Source organism: Manis javanica, chromosome X, assembly GCF_040802235.1.
Source record: "Manis javanica isolate MJ-LG chromosome X, MJ_LKY, whole genome shotgun sequence".
NCBI classification, from domain to species: Eukaryota; Metazoa; Chordata; class Mammalia; order Pholidota; family Manidae; genus Manis; species Manis javanica.
The window spans coordinates 43,137,312-43,154,110 of record NC_133174.1 but is presented as its reverse complement, the minus strand read 5'-3'; positions in this window follow the sequence as shown (position 1 = coordinate 43,154,110).

The following is a 16,799-nucleotide window of genomic DNA, read 5'->3' as shown; positions in this document are numbered from 1 at the left end:
GAATGAGAATTGCAGTTGTCTGCGCACCTTCATTATTGACCACACACCATGAGGGTTCTAAGAAAGAAACTTTTCCAGTCTTTCTAAACACCATCATCTCAGGCTCCACATTCTGTCCCACCCCACCCTACCCCCATAAACACCTGTCATGCCAAATTCTACCACTTTTTTCTCTATGGCATTAGAGCAATCTGTTCCCTCTTATTAATCTGAGTTCAATTTAAATCCTTGACATGTCAGGACTGGATGGCTGTTTCTCATCAGCTTGCCCTTTATCTAAGCCAAAGTAAGTCAAAGATTCTGCAAAGATCCATGTTTTCTTATCCTCCTTCAAATTGTTCTCAATCTCTTAATGTGCTTTCAGGTCCACAGTCATCCTTCTCCTGCCTGCCTAAGAAGATCTTTCTCTCATCTTCAGCATTCCACTGGTCATTTATCATCAGTTACAATTTCAAATTAGGAATCCTGTTAGCATGTTGAGTCTGTGGAAGCCAAATGACCCATTATGGACTCAATCCAAATGTATAGGCAGGTGGCTAAACAGGTCTGGCCAGCAGCCTTATCAACGCAGATCTGAAACTAGAGGTTGCAGAAAAATCTAAAAAGAATCATGAGTTTACAAATGACAATTAACTGTATACCAGTCCAAGGGGAGCAAAGTATATTTTAAATGCTTCCAGAACTAAGTACACTTGTCAAGGATAATTTTTTCTCACTTTTTGGTTCTACCATGACACCCCATACTCGAACAATCTTCATTAGCTCCCAATTACCTTTAAAATCACATTTCAAACCCTTGAGTCTGGTGCTCAAAGCCATTTACATTTTCCCTCTTCCTACCACTTACCCTGCTCTAACCTCATCTCATCAGTCCTTGCTATGGTCCCTCCACCTCAACCAACATGGTATATTCTCACCACAAGTTTCAATTCTTGCTCCTCTCCTTACCTATAATGCCTTTCCACTTCCTTCTTGCTGATGCATATTAACTGCATCATTCAAGATCCACTCAAGTTATGCCCCCTTCCAAGAAGCTTTCCTTGATTCCCTCACAATATCACTGATATTTTGTGCTGAGCAGACTTTAAAGCCAGCTGATCAAGCTCACTTTACCCCATCCCCATCTTTCAGATGAGAAAATTCGAGGCCCAAAGATATTAAATTATTTGTGTAATATCATGCTGTGAGTTTAGTTGTGGAAACTTAATATGAAGCCAGATTTCCTGACTCCCTTTGCAATTTCCTTTCCATATTGTCACACTTTGTCCACACTGTCCCACCCCCCCACACACAAATGCGAAGTGTGGTGTCATGATCGTAAATTGACCTCTGTGTTGAATTGTTTTTCACCTATATTTAACTTATCTCAACCCCATGTTCTAATGATTCTTCAGAGAAGGGATCGTATCTAACATTTCTCCTCTCTCTTCTCCCTGAAAGGGCTGTATACACCTCAGACTGGCAGTAAGTGTGTCTTAACTGTGAAATGCTCACTTCAAGAAAATACTAAGACAGAACCAATAAAACAAGTACACCCTGGATGGATTATTATATTACATACATATTCAAAAAGATTCCTCTAAACAGGGACCTCCTATAGTGAACTTGCTTACAGATCATTAACCACCATCCAGAGAGAAAAAGAGCTAAGAAATCTCAAGGCAAAAATGTAAGAAACACCTCTCTTACAGTCTCGAGAAATAGAAGGGTGTTAAGGCAGACTTCCCACTTTGTGATAGAGAGGATTTATGCAGACCCCGTCTCACAACCCTGAACTCAGCACTAAGGTCTGGTTTCCCTCAGCTGGGAGTTGACTGACATAAGTTCTAAATGTCTGTTCCACCACTAATTTATCTCTGTGACCTAGGCCACATCACTTAATCTCGCAGGACTTGTGTTTTATCAACTGTAAAATGTTAGGTTAGGGTGTGGGATGGAAGTCCAGACTTGCTTTGTCTCACACATTTGTTGTGAGGCTCAAGTGAGATAATATATGTGAAAGTATTTTAAAAATCAAAAGACAGGGAGGCGGATCCAGGATGGCGGTGTGAGTAGAGCAGTGGAAATCTCCTCCCAAAAACACATAGAGCTATGAAAATATAACAAAGAAATATCTTCCTAAAATAGAGGCCACAGGACACAGGACAACATCCAGACCACCCGGCTCCCGGCGGGTGGAAAGAAACCGGAGCGGGTTTTTTTTGGCGAGTGCTCTTTGGAAGCCTTAAAGGGACGGGTCCCCGTTGCTAGGGAGGCAGGGTGGCGGGACCGGTGAGCAGGTGCCTGGGACTGGCGCCTGAGGACAAAGAATATCCCGCATTTCTCCCTGCGGGACCGGCAGGCGGGTGCTTGAGACCGGCGCCTGAGGACGGAGGAAATCGCGTGTTTCCCCCCCCCTTTTTTTTTTTCTCTTTTTGGAGAGGGCTTTTTGGAAGCCTTAAAGGGACAGGGACCCCAGTGCTAGGAAGGCAGGGCGGCGGGACTGGTGAGTGGGTGCCTGGGACCGGCGCCTGAGGACAAAGAATATCCCACGTTTTTCCCTGTGGGACCGGTGGGCAGGTGCCTGAGACCGGCACTTGAGGACAGAGGAAATCGCGTGTTTTTCCCCCCCTTTTTTTTTTCTCTTTTTTGCGAGTGCTTTTTGGAAGCCTAAAAGGGACAGGGACCCAGGTGCTAGGGAGGCAGGGCGGCAGGACTGGTGGGCGGGTGTCTGGAACCAGCGCCTGAGGACAAAGAATATCGAGAGTTCTTTCCCTGCGGGACCGATGGGTGGGTGCTTTTTGGAAGCGTTGAAAGGACAGGGACCCTGGTGCTAGGGAGACAGGGCAGCAGGACCAGTAAGCGGGTGCCTCGGACCGGCACCTGAGGACAAAAAAAAATCGCGTGTTTTTTCCTTTTTTTTTCTTTCTGTTCCCTCTCTCATTGTTGCTGTTGTTGTTTTGGTTTGGAGAGTGCTTTTTGGAAGTCTTAAAGGGGCAGGACAGGTCACTTAGACCAGAGGCAGGGAATCTGGGGATCTCTGGGCACTCTAACCCCCTGGGCAGCAGGGAGCACAGAGGCCCCTTACGGAGATAAATAGCCCGCCGGCCGCTCCCCCTCCAACGGGGCTCCACCATTTTGGAGGAACAGCCCCAGCCAGGCCAAGCCCACAGCAACAGCGGAGATAAACCCCATAGCAACTGGGCAGGAAGCAGAAGCCCTGTCTGCGCACAGCTGCCCAGCACAAGCCACTAGAGGTCGCTATTCTCCCAGGAGAATGCCACAAACCAACAAGAAGGGAAGCACTTCCAGCGGTCACTTGTACCAGCTCTGCAAACTATCTCTATCACCATAAAAAGGCAAAACTACAGGCAGACAAAGATCACAGAGACAACACCTGAGAGGGAGACAGACCTAACTAGTCCTCCTGAAAAAGAATTCAAAATAAAAATCATGAACATGCTGACAGAGATGCAGAGAAAAATGCAAGAGCAGTGGGATGAGATGCAGAGAAAAATGCAAGAGCAGTGGGATGAAGTCCAGAGGGAGATCACAGATGTCAGGAAGGAGATCAATGAGGTGAAACAATCCCTGGAAGGATTTATAAGCAGAATGGATAAGATGCAAGAGGCCATTGAAGGAATAGAAGCCAGAGAACAGGAACATATAGAAGCTGACATAGAGAGAGATAAAAGGATCTCCAGGAATGAAACAACACTAAGAGAAATATGTGACCAAGCCAAAAGGAATAATATTCGTATTATAAGGAAACCAGAAGAAGAAGAAAGAGGAAAAGGGATAGAAAGTCTCTTTGAAGAAATAATTGCTGAAAACTTCCCCAAACTGGGGGAGGAAATAATCGAACAGACCATGGAATTACACAGAACTCCCAACAGAAAGGATCCAAGGAGGACAACACCAAGACACATAGTAATTAAAATGGCAAGGATCAAGGACAAGAAAAGAGTTTTAAAGGCAGCTAGAGAGAAAAAGGTCACCTATAAAGGAAAACCCATCAGGCTAACATCAGACTTCTCGACAGAAACCCTACAGGCCAGAAGAAAATGGCATGATATATTTAATGCAATGAAACAGAAGGGCCTTGAACCAAGGATACTGTATCCAGCATGACTATCATTTAAATATGATGGCAGGATTAAACAATTCCCAGACAAGCAAAAGCTGAGGGAATTTGCTTCCCACAAACCACCTCTACAGGGCATCCTACAGGGACTGCTCTAGATGGGAGCACAACTAAAAAGAGCACAGAAAAAAACACGCAACATATGAAGAATGGAGGAGGAGGAATAAAAAGGGAGAGAAGAAAAGAATCTCCAGACAGTGCATATAACAGCTCAATAAGCGAGCTAAGTTAGGCAGCAAGATACTAAAGAAGCTAACCTTGAAACTTTGGTAACCACGAATCTAAAGCCTGCAATGGCAATAAGTACATATCTCTCAATAGTCACCCTAAATGTAAATGGACTTAATGCATCAATCAAAAGACATAGAGTAATAGAATGGATAAAAAAGCAAGACCCATCTATATGCTGCTTACAAGAAACTCACCTTAAACCCAAAGATAAGCATAGACTAAAAGTCAAGGGATGGAAAAATATATTTCAGGCAAACAACAGTGAGAAGAAAGCAGGGGTTGCAGTACTAATATCAGACAAAATAGACTTCAAAACAAAGACAGTAACAAGAGATAAAGAAGGCCACTACATAATGATAAAGGGCTCAGTCCAACAAGAGGATATAACCATTCTAAATATATATGCACCCAATACAGGAGCACCAGCATATGTGAAGCAAATACTAACAGAACTAAAGAGGGAAATAGACTGCAATGCATTCATTGTAGGAGACTTCAAAACACCACTCACCCCAAAGGATAGATCCACCGGGCAGAAAATAAGTAAAGACACACAGGCACTGAACAACACACTAGAACAGATGGACATAATAGACATCTATAGAACTCTACATCCAAAAGCAACAGGATATACATTCTTCTCAAGTGCACATGGAACATTCTCCAGAATAGACCACATACTAGCTCACAAAAAGAGCCTCAGTAAATTCCAAAATATTGAAATTCTACCAACCAATTGTTCAGACCACAAAGGTATGAAAGTAGAAATAAATTCTACAAAGAAAACAAAAAGGCTCACAAATACATGGAGGCTTAACAACATGCTACTAAATAATCAATGGATCAATGAACAAATCAAAATACAGATCAAGGAATATATACAAACAAATGACAACAACAACACTAAGCCCCAACTTCTGTGGGATGCAGCGAAAGCAGTCTTAAGAGGAAAGTATATAGTAATCCAGGCACACTTGAAGAAGGAAGAACAATCCCAAATGAATAGTCTAACATCACAATTATTAAAACTGGAAAAAGAAGAACAAATGAGGCCTAAAGTCAGCAGAAGGAGGGACATAATAAAGATCAGAGAAGAAATAAGCAAAATTGAGAAGAATAAAAAAATAGCAAAAATCAACGAAACCAAGAGCTGGTTCTTCGAGAAAATAAACAAAATAGATAAGCCTCTAGCCCAACTTATTAAGAGAAAAAGAGAGTCAACACAAATCAACATAATCAGAAATGAGAATGGAAAAATCACGACAGACTCCACAGAAATACAAAGAATTATTAAAGACTACTATGAAAACCTATATGCCAACAAGCTGGAAAACCTAGAAGAAATGGACAACTTCCTAGAAAAATACAACCTCCCAAGACTGACCAAGGAAGAAACACAAAAGTTAAACAAACCAATTATGAGCAAAGAAATTGAAACAGTAATCAAAAAACTACCCAAGAACAAAACCCCGGGTCTGGACGGATTTACCTCGGAATTTTATCAGACACACAGAGAAGACATAATGCCCATTCTCCTTAAAGTGTTCCACAAAATAGAATAAGAGGGAATACCCCCAAACTCATTCTATGAAGCCAACATCACCCTAATACCAAAACCAGGCAAAGACCCCACCAAAAAAGAAAATTACAGACCAATATCCCTGATGAATGTAGATGCAAAAATACTCAATAAAATATTAGCAAACAGAATTCAACAGTATATCAAAAGGATCATACACCATGACCAAGGGGGGTTCATCCCAGGGATGCAAGGATGGTACAACATTCGAAAATCCATCAACATCATCCACCACATCAACAAAAAGAAAGACAAAAACTACATGATCATCTCCATAGATGCTGAAAAAGCATTTGACAAAATTCAACATCCATCCATGATAAAAACTCTCAGCAAAATGGGAATAGAGGGCAATTACCTCAACATAATAAAGGCCATATATGATAAACCCACAGCCAGCATTATACTGAACAGCGAGAAGCTGAAAGCATTTTCTCTGAGATCGGGAACCAGACAGGGATGCCCACTCTCCCCACTGTTATTTAACATAGTACTGGAGGTCCTAGCCACGGCAATCAGACAAAACAAAGAAATACAATAAATCAAGATTGGTAAAGAAGAAGTTAAACTGTCACTATTTGCAGATGATATGATAGTGTACATAAAAAACCCTAAAGACTCCACTCCAAAACTACTAGAACTGATATCGGAATACAGCAATGTTGCAGGATACAAAATTAACACACAGAAATCTGTAGCTTTCATATACACTAACAACGAATCAATAGAAAGAGAAATCAGGAAAACAATTCCATTCACCATTGCATCAAAAAGAATAAAATACCTAGGAATAAACCTAACCAAAGAAGTGAAAGACTTATACTCTGAAAACTACAAGTCACTCTTAAGAGAAATTAAAGGGGACACTAATAAATGGAAACTCATCCCATGCTCATGGCTAGGAAGAATTAATATCATCAAAATGGCCATCCTGCCCAAAGCAATATACAGATTTGATGCAATCCCTCTCAAATTACCTGCAACATTCTTCAATGAATAGGAACTAATAATTCAAAAATTCATATGGAAACACCAAAGACCCCGAATAGCCAAAGCAATCCTGAAAAAGAAGAATAACGTAGGGGGGATCACACTCCCCAACTTCAAGCTCTACTACAAAGCCATAGTAATCAAGACAATTTGGTACTGGCACAAGAACAGAGCCACAGACCAGTGGAACAGATTAGAGACCCCAGAAATTAACCCAAACATATATGATCAATTAATATTTGATAAAGGAGCCATGGACATACAATGGCAAAATGACAGTCTCTTCAACAGATGGTGCTGGCAAAACTGAACAGCTACATGTAGGAGAATGAAACTCGACCATTGTCTAACCCCATATACAAAGGTAAACTCAAAATAGATCAAAGACCTGAATGTAAGTCATGAAACCATTAAACTCTTGGAAAAAAACATAGGGAAAAACCTCTTAGACATAAACATGAGTGACCTCTTCTTGAACATATCTCCCCAGGCAAGGAAAACAACAGCAAAAATGAGCAAGTGGGAATACATTAAGCTGAAAAGCTTCGGTACAGCGAAAGACACCATCAATAGAACAAAAAGGAACCCTACAGTATGGGAGAATATATTTGAAAATGACACATCCGATAAAGGCTTGATGTCCAGAATATATAAAGAGCTCACACGCCTCAACAAACAAAAACAAATAACCTAATTAAAAAATGGGCAGAGGAACTGAACAGACAGTTCTCCAAAAAAGAAATACAGATGGCCAAGAGACACATGAAAAGATGCTCCACATCGCTAATTATCAGAGAAATGCAAACTAAAACTACAATGATGTATCACCTCACACCAGTAAGGATAGCTGCCATCCAAAAGACAAACAACAACAAATGTTGGCGAGGCTGTGGAGAAAGGGGAACCCTCCTACACTGCTGGTGGGAATGTAAATTAGTTCAACCATTGTGGAAAGCAGTATGGAAGTTCATCAAAATGCTCAAAACAGACCTACCATTTGACCCAGGAATTCCACTCCTAGGAATTTACCCTAAGAACGCAGCAATCAAGTTTGAGAAAGACAGATGCACCCCTATGTTTATCGCAGCACTATTTACAATAGCCAAGAATTGTAAGCAACCTAAATGTCCATCGGTAGATGAATGGATAAAGAAGAGGTGGTACATATAAACAATGGAATACTACTCAGCCATAAGAAGTGGAAAAATCCAACCATTTGAAGCAACATGGATGGAGCTGGAGAGTATTATGCTCAGTGAAATAAGTCAAGCAGAGAAAGAGAAATACCAAATGATTTCACTCATCTGAGGAGTATAGGAACAAAGGAAAACTGAAGGAAGAAAACAGCAGCGGAATTACAGAACCCAAAAATGGACTAACAGGTACCAAAGGTAAAGGAACTGGGGAGGATGGGTGGGCAGGGAGGGATGGGGGGGAAGAAGAAGGAGGGTATTAATATTAGCATGCTTTGGGGGAGGGAGAAAGGGGAGGGTGGGCGGCACAACACAGAGAGGACAAGTAGTGACTCTACAACATTTTGCTAAGCTGATGGATAATAACCGTAATGTGGTTGTTAGGGGGGAGCTGATATAGGGGAGAGCATAGTAAACATAGTATTCTTCATGTAAGTGTAGATTAAAAATTAAAAAAAAAGAAAGAAAGAAAGAAAAGGGGGATTACTCCTTGATAGGATAAAACTATTGGTAAATCAAAGATCAACGCATGCTTTAAATATCCTTAATGTTGATCACTTCAAGGGTGTCAGATGATCAGCTATGGAGGTACTCTTTTCTGATAATATTCCTTTCTCTTAATTAAAAAAAAAAAAGCAGTTGCTGTGTGCTGACTTCCAATGAGTTCTGCACAGTGGTATAGAGGGCATGTCAAAGTGTGGGCAAAGGGTCTGTTTGTTTCTATGCAGAAGATCAAGGCCTAGCTTGGATACCCAGAAAATGAACTAAGATACAATATGAGGAGGAGCTTCCAGCATCAGCACTCTCTGGAGGACTTGTGCCAGGGGATGATCATCAAAAAGCCTCCACAGGTATCCGGACGATGCTGAGGTTGTGGCTGCATCCAGCCCACCGTCTCCTGGACTTGCCATAGGAATGAGGAGGGCGATGTCTAGGCTGGCATGTGCATACAGTGAGACAACGAATTTGACCGGATCTGTACTGTTGGAATTCAACCAGGAGTTGGGAGGGGTGCAAGTTGTAGCACTCCAAAATCTTATGACTATAGACTATCTATGGTTAAAAGAACATATGGGATGTGAACAGATCCCAGAAATGGGCTGCTTTAATTTGTCTGATGGGTCAAGTACAGTTGGACAATATCCATCATATCATAGATAAATTTTCACAAATGCCTAGGGTGCCTAAATGGTTTTCTTGGCTTCACTGGAGATGGATGGTAATTATAGATTTGCATTGTTTATGTCACCGTATTCCTATTATGTTAATATGTGTGTGCAAATTAGTTAGTAGTTTAAAACCTATACATACTTAAGGTACTATACAAGAAGATATGTCAAAGAAATAATCAATCCTCCCATGTTTCCTTCATATGCTACATCATATGCTTTTCTTCTTCCTTCCTAATTACAACCCTTAAATAGAATTCGTGCCTCATATCGAATTTACCGAGTATCATAATTCCTCCAGGTGGTAAAGATACCTCAAGACAAGTGCTGGGCATAGAAACCACAGGGCATAAATCTGCAAAGAAGTAAAAAGCTAACCTTTGCAAACAATATGGCTTCTCTCTCACTTACCAACTTTACATTTCCCTGTATGGCCCCGGAAGATGACTGGTTAGCCAGAGACGGGTAAATTCCTCAAGGGAGGAACAACCTAAGACAGGCACAGTCGCAGGGGGGTCATCAGGTGAGAATTTGGGGATCAACAGAGGTGAGGCTCAGAACCTCACCCCCCCTGCTTTGAGAGAAATCTTCTGCATCTGTGGATGTTTTGCTGCCCTTGTCTAGCCTGGATTAATACTTAGGCCATAGGCACACACCAGATCATCTGATCATCTACATTTGCCCTCTTACAGCACTAAACTATGTTTTCTACCTTTATCTTGCATCTACCTACCACTTCAGCATTTTATTAAAAATAAAAATAATTATAATAATAGGAGAAATGTGGGATCAACATATAAATCAAGTACGAAAATCAAACGAATATTCATATTTGACCTGATTGTTTATAGGTCATAATGCATGATCAAAACCGAAAGTTTCTGTGATGAATGCCCTTGTACTGTTCACCATGTAAGAATTTATTCACTATGTAAGAATTCGTTCACCATGTAAGAACTTGTTCGTTATGCTTCAGAAGATTGGAGACTGAGGAGAATTAGGCTTGAGATGGATTAATGATTGTACATTGAGCGTTGACCCCCCTATAGTGAATTTTATTGTTGTTAACAACCATTTGATCAATAAATATGAGAGATGCCCTCTCAAAAAAAATAAAAATAAAAATAAAATAAAATAAAATAAATATATATAAAATTGATCAGTAATCAAAAACCTCCCCCCCAAAAAAATACAAGGAACAGATAACCCCACTGGAGAATTCTACCAAATATTTAAAGAAGAATTACTTCCAATCTTTCTCAAACTCTTCCAAAAAATTGAAACAAAGAGAGTACTTTCATAGTATGAGGCCAGCATTACCCTGATACCAAAGCCAGACAAAGACGCCATAAGAAAACCACAAGCTAGTTTCCCAGATGAAAATAGATGCAAAAATCCTCCAAAACACTAGCAAAACAAATTCAATAGTACATTAAAAAGATTATATACCTTGGCCAAGTGGGATTTATCCATTGGATGCACGGATGGCTTAACACAAAAACAATCAATGTGATAACAAATTGACAGAATGAAAGATAAAAATCACATGATCACCTCCGTAGATGCACAAAAAACACTTGAAAAAAAAACACTCAACAAGCTAGGAGTAGACGGAAATTACCTCAACACAATGAAGGCCATAAATGAAAAGCCAACAGCTAACATAATACTCAATGGTAAAAACTGAAAGCTTTTCTTCTAAGATAAGGAATAAAGCAAAGATGCCCACTCTTACCACTTCTATTCAACACAGTATTTGAAATCCTAGTCAGGGCAGTTAGTCAAGGAAAAGAAATAAATGTCATCCAAATCTGAAAGAAGTAAAATTATCTCTGTTTGCAGATGGCATGCATGATCTTATATGTAGAAAACCTTAAGATTACACACACACACACACACACACTGTTAGAACTAACAAACCAATTCAGCAAAACTGTTGGTCACAAATCAACAAATAAAAATCAGTTGCGCAAAATAAAAATCAGTTGCACTTCACAGAGAATAAAAGTAGTGATTCTACAGCATCTTACTATGCTGATGGACAGTGACTGTAATGGGGTATGTGGGGGGGCTTGATAATATGGGCAAATGTAGTAATCACAATGTTGCTCATGTGAAACCTTCATAAGATTGTATATCAATGATGCCTTAATAAAATATGTATATATATAAAAAGAAAAAAAAATCAAAAGGCACTATGTGAATGCAAGGTATTAACTTTTTAACTCCCAGTCCTGTACCAGTTAAATCCTAGGAGACTAGAGCAAGTGGAGGAGAGAAAAAGTTTGCATGTTAATCCCATCTAAATTAATTGTCTGAATCTTCTACCTTCTCTGTAAATGCTGTTCTTCATCCCATCTCTTTATTTTATTTAGTAGAATATTATAAAGATTAATATTTTGGCTTTGCACATTGCTGAAGTGACAGGAGTGGAAGAGGTTGGCAGCTGTGGAGAGAAACCTATTTCTTCCCTAAATTGCTGTAAAAGGGAAAGTTTAGGGAAATTGAAGCTATTGGCCAAAGAAAAAAAGGGGTTAATTTTCTCTGGCTCTGCAATGTCACTCTATTCCATATTGAAAATAAAATGAAAAAAGGAGGGATAAGAGCTATAATTTTGCTGCTATTCTCAAGTTTTCTCTCCTTTGCTTCTCCATAACTCCTAGCATGACTAAAATCAAAGAATCTCTGGGCTGGCTTGGACGGACTTTGTTTTGGGTGGAATCAGATAATTCCTGGAGATGGGGGTAAGGTAGCATATTGCATATTCAAATAAATGAGCCCACTGTACTGGTCTATCATTCATCCAGCAATTGGGTAACATATAACATGCCCCAGTGTCCCAGGTTAAGGGCCATGTCTACCCTGAGACATCCAAAATCAAAATCATGTCCACTCAAGCCTCTGTGGAGATGGTCATCATTCTTATTCTAATGTAGTGCTTGGCCTTTATATCAGTATTGTTCAATTAGAAAAGAGTCTCTTAGGAGATCATCAATCATTCGAAATATCAAACACTGTTAAAAAGCAATGCAGAAAAAAAAAGACCTTAACAAGTAACCTGCAATGAATCATCCATTTAACAGACATTTCCTGAATCCTTACTATGGCCTCAGCCCTGCATTAGGTTTTAAAAAAATACACAAGCATCTAAGTAAAGCTTTCTCTGTTAAGAGACCAGAAGACTATGAGGGGAGAGGAAGGTATAGGTAAGATACAACAAAGATGCCTCTCCAAGTCAGGCACCAATCAACCCTAACTCTTCCCCCTTTCTACGTTCACCCCCTCTGTCCCATGGTCCCATATAAAGCATTGTATTCAATGCTGGACTGAGGAGAGACAAAGGAGCAAGGCAAAACCTTGCTTACCATAAGGAAATAAGGCAGTTTGTGATGTACTGAGAAATTTTTTAAATTAAGTTAATCATAATACAATCCAAGCAGTATATCTGTCGTAACCCACACTAATGGAGTAAAAACCATGCATAAACAAATATTTTAGCATTAAACCTCAAATTGGCTTTGCAGCAAGAGTTGACATCATAAATTTTAGACTCCTTGTGATTAAGTATAGAACTATAGACAAGAGTGTCAATGAACATATATAAAGCAATAGCTCCAAGTTGTCTCCTGGTGGTATCTTGCTTGACAGACACCCGGTCTCTGCCAAACCCCACCCCATCGCTAGCTAACCCAAAAGGCCATCCTACTCAGTGACTCCTCTATCTTCAGCCCTTCTAATCATGAGCCAGGGTTTAGTGAAAACAAGATTTAAATGTGAGATATTGTCTCCTTCTAAGGACAGATTTCACCAAAGACTGAAAGCCTAAGAAGTGAGCTCTAAAGTAGTCTTACTGGCTGGTCAAATCGGGCAACTGTATGTTTCAGTCTTGAATTCTTTTTTTTTTTAATTTTTAATTTTTAAATTGTTAAACTTTATTAAAAATATTGCAAACATCTTACGGAAAACAGACAAAAGGAAGAGCAAGGCTTTTAATGCCTCCATTTACAAACAACTAAAGTATTTTTGATACATTTCTTAATCTTTTCCTATCATTGTAATCATAATGTACACATAATTTTTTGTTTTTATTATTTTTTGAACACTTTCTGTATCATTATGCAGCTCATTATTTTCACTGTCTGTGGCTGCATAATAGTCCACAAAATGAATGTACCATTCTCTCATTATTGGACAGGTCCCTATTTTAGGTAGTACCTCAATTAGGTCTTCCTACTTTGTGTTGTTCTCATTGACTAAATATCCAGAACTGGGGTTATGCGTTAAAAATATAATCACACACTTATAGGTTTGGATACATTTTGCTAAATTGCTTTGGAAAAGGGTTTTATTGCCAGCACAGTTTGATGCTTTACATCCCTTCCTACAACATATAGTAGTATTGTTTAAATCTTTTTCATTTGAAAGGCAAAATAGGTATTTTGCTTTAATATTCATTGCAAGTGAAGGTAATAGACTTCTGTAAGTTTGTTCAGTGACCACTTTGTGAATTATTTGTTCATGTTTTTACCTTCTTATTAGAATAATAGTATTTTTATTAATTTATGTGAGTGGTTTATAAAGGTATTAATTCTTTGTATATATTTATCCCAAATTTTAGTTTTTTTAAATATATATTTTTTCATTTTATTTTTTTTTAGAGGGCATCTCTCATATTTATTGGTCAAATGGTTGTTAACAACAATAAAATTCTGTATAGGGGAGTCAATACTCAATGCACAATCATTAATCCACCCCAAGCCTAATTCTCATCAGTCTCCAATCTTCTGAAGAATAACAAACAAGTTCTTACATGGTGAACAAATTCTTACATAGTGAATAAGTTCTTACATGGTGAACAGTACAAGGGCAGTCATCACAAAAACTTTCAGTTTTGATCACTCATTATGAACTATAAACAATCAGGTCAAATATGAATATTCATTTGATTTTTATACTTGATTTATATGTGAATCCCACATTTCTCCCTTTATTATTATTATTATTATTTTTTAATAAAATGCTGAAGTGGTAGGTAGATGTAAGATAAAGGTAGAAAACATAGTTTAGTGCTGTAAGAGAGCAAATGTAGATGATCAGGTGTGTGCCTGTAGACTATGTGTTAATCCAAGCTAGACAAGGACAATAATACATCCATGGATGCAGATTTCTCTCAAAACGAGGGGGGGGGGGTTCTAAGCCTCACCTCTGTTGATTCTCAATTTCTCACCTGATGGCCCCCCTGCGACTGTGCCTGTCTTAGGTTGTTCCTCCCTTGAGGAATCTTACCTGTCTCTGGCTAACCAGTCATCTTCCGGGGCCATACAGGGAAATGTTAAGTTGGTAAGTGAGAGAGAAGCCATATTGTTTGAAAAGGTTAGCTTTTTACTTTTTTGCAGATTTATTCCCTGTGCCTTCTATGCCAAGCATTTGTCTTGAGGTATCTTTACCACCTGGAGGAATTATGATACTCGGTAAATTCGATATGAGGCACGAATTCTATTTAAGGGTTGTAATTAGGAAGGAAGAAGAAAAACTATAGAAGTAGCAGGGGGAAGAAAACATGGGAAGATTGATTATTTCTTTGACATATCTTCTTGTAGAGTAACTTAAGCATGTATAGATTTTAAACTCCTAATTAAATTGTGTACACCCATTAACATAATAGGAATACAGTTACATAACCAAAGCAGATCTATAATTACCAGCTATCTCCAGTGAAGCCAAGAAAAGCAGTTAGGCACCCTAGGCATTTGTGAAAATTTGTCTATGATATAATGGATATTGTCCAACTGTACTTGAACAGTCTGAGAGAAATCAGACAAATTAAAACAACCCATTCCTGGGGACTGTTCATATCCCATATGTTCTTTTAACAGTAGATAGTCTGTAGTTGTAAAATTTTGGAGCGCTACAACTTGCACTTCTCCTAATTCCTAATTCTTGCTTGAGTTCCAACAGTATAAATCCAGTCAAATTTGTTGTTTTACTGTATGCACAGGCCAGCTTAGATATCTCCTTCTTCATTCCAATGGCAAGTCCAGGAACCAGTGGGATGAATGCAGGTACAACTGCGGCATTGCCTGGATCTTTCCTGAGGTTTTTTGATGATCATCTTCTGGTATGTCTCTTCCAGAGAGTGCTGAAGTTGGAAGTTCTTCTTCATATCGTATCTTAGTTCATTTTCTGGGTTGCCAAATTAGGCTTTGATCCTCTGTATAAACACAAACAGACCCTTTGCCCACACTTTGATATGCCCTTTATACCATTGTGTAGAGAAAGGAATATTATCAGAAAAGTGTATATCCATAGCCGATCATCTGACACCCTTTAAGTGATCAACATTAAGGATATTTAAAGCATGCAATAACTGTTGATTTACAGTTAGTTTTATCCTATCAGGGAGTAATCCCCCTTCTCTTCCTTTATTTACTTTTTGTTATCTTTAATCTACACTTACATGAAGAATATTATGTTTACTAGGCTCTCCCCTACACCAGGTCCCCCCTATAAACCCCTTTACAGTCATTGTCCATCAGCATAGCAAAATGCTGTGGAATCACTACTTGTCTTCTCTGTGTTGTACAGCCCTCCACTTTCTCCCAACCCCCCTATGCATGCTAATCTTAACACCCCTCTTCTTCTTCCCTACCCCCTTATCCCTCCCTACCCACCCATCCTCCCCAGTCCCTTTCCCTTTGGTACGTGTTAGTCCATTCTTGGGTTATGTGATTCTGCTGCTGTTTTGTTCCTTCAGTTTTTCCTTTGTTCTTATACTCCACAGATGAGTGAAATCATTTGGTATTTCTCTTTCTCCGCTTAGCTTATTTCACTGAGCATAATACCCTCCAGCTCCATCCATGTTGCTGCAAATGGTAGGATTTGCCCTCTTCTTGTGGCTGAGTAGTATTCCATTGTGTATATGTACCACATCTTCTTTATCCATTCATCTACCGATGGACATTTAGGTTGCTTCCAATTCTTGGCTATTGTAAATAGTGCAGCAATAAACATAGGGGTGCATCTGTCTTTTTCAAACTGGAGTGCTGCATTCTTAGGGTAAATTCCCAAAAGTGGAATTCCTGGGTCAAATGGTATTTCTAGTTTGAGCATTTTGAGGAACCTCCATACTGCTTTCCACAATGGTTGAAGTAATTTACATTCCCACCAGCAGTGCAGGAGGGTTCCCCTTTCTCCACATCCTCGCCAAAATTTGTTGTTGTTTGTCTTTTGGATGGCCGCCATCCTTACTGGTGTGAGGTGATACCTCATTGTAGTTTTAATTTGCATTTGTCTGATAATTAGCGATGTGGAGCATCTTTTCATGTGTCTGTTGGCCATCTGTATTTCCTTTTTGGAGAACTGTCTGTTCAGTTCCTCTGCCCATTTTTTAAGTGGATTGTTTGTTTTTTGTTTGTTGAGGTGGGAGAGCTCTTTATGTATTTTGGATGTCAAGCCTTTACCAGATCTGTCATTTACAAATATATTCTCCCATACTGTATGGTTCCTTTTTGTTC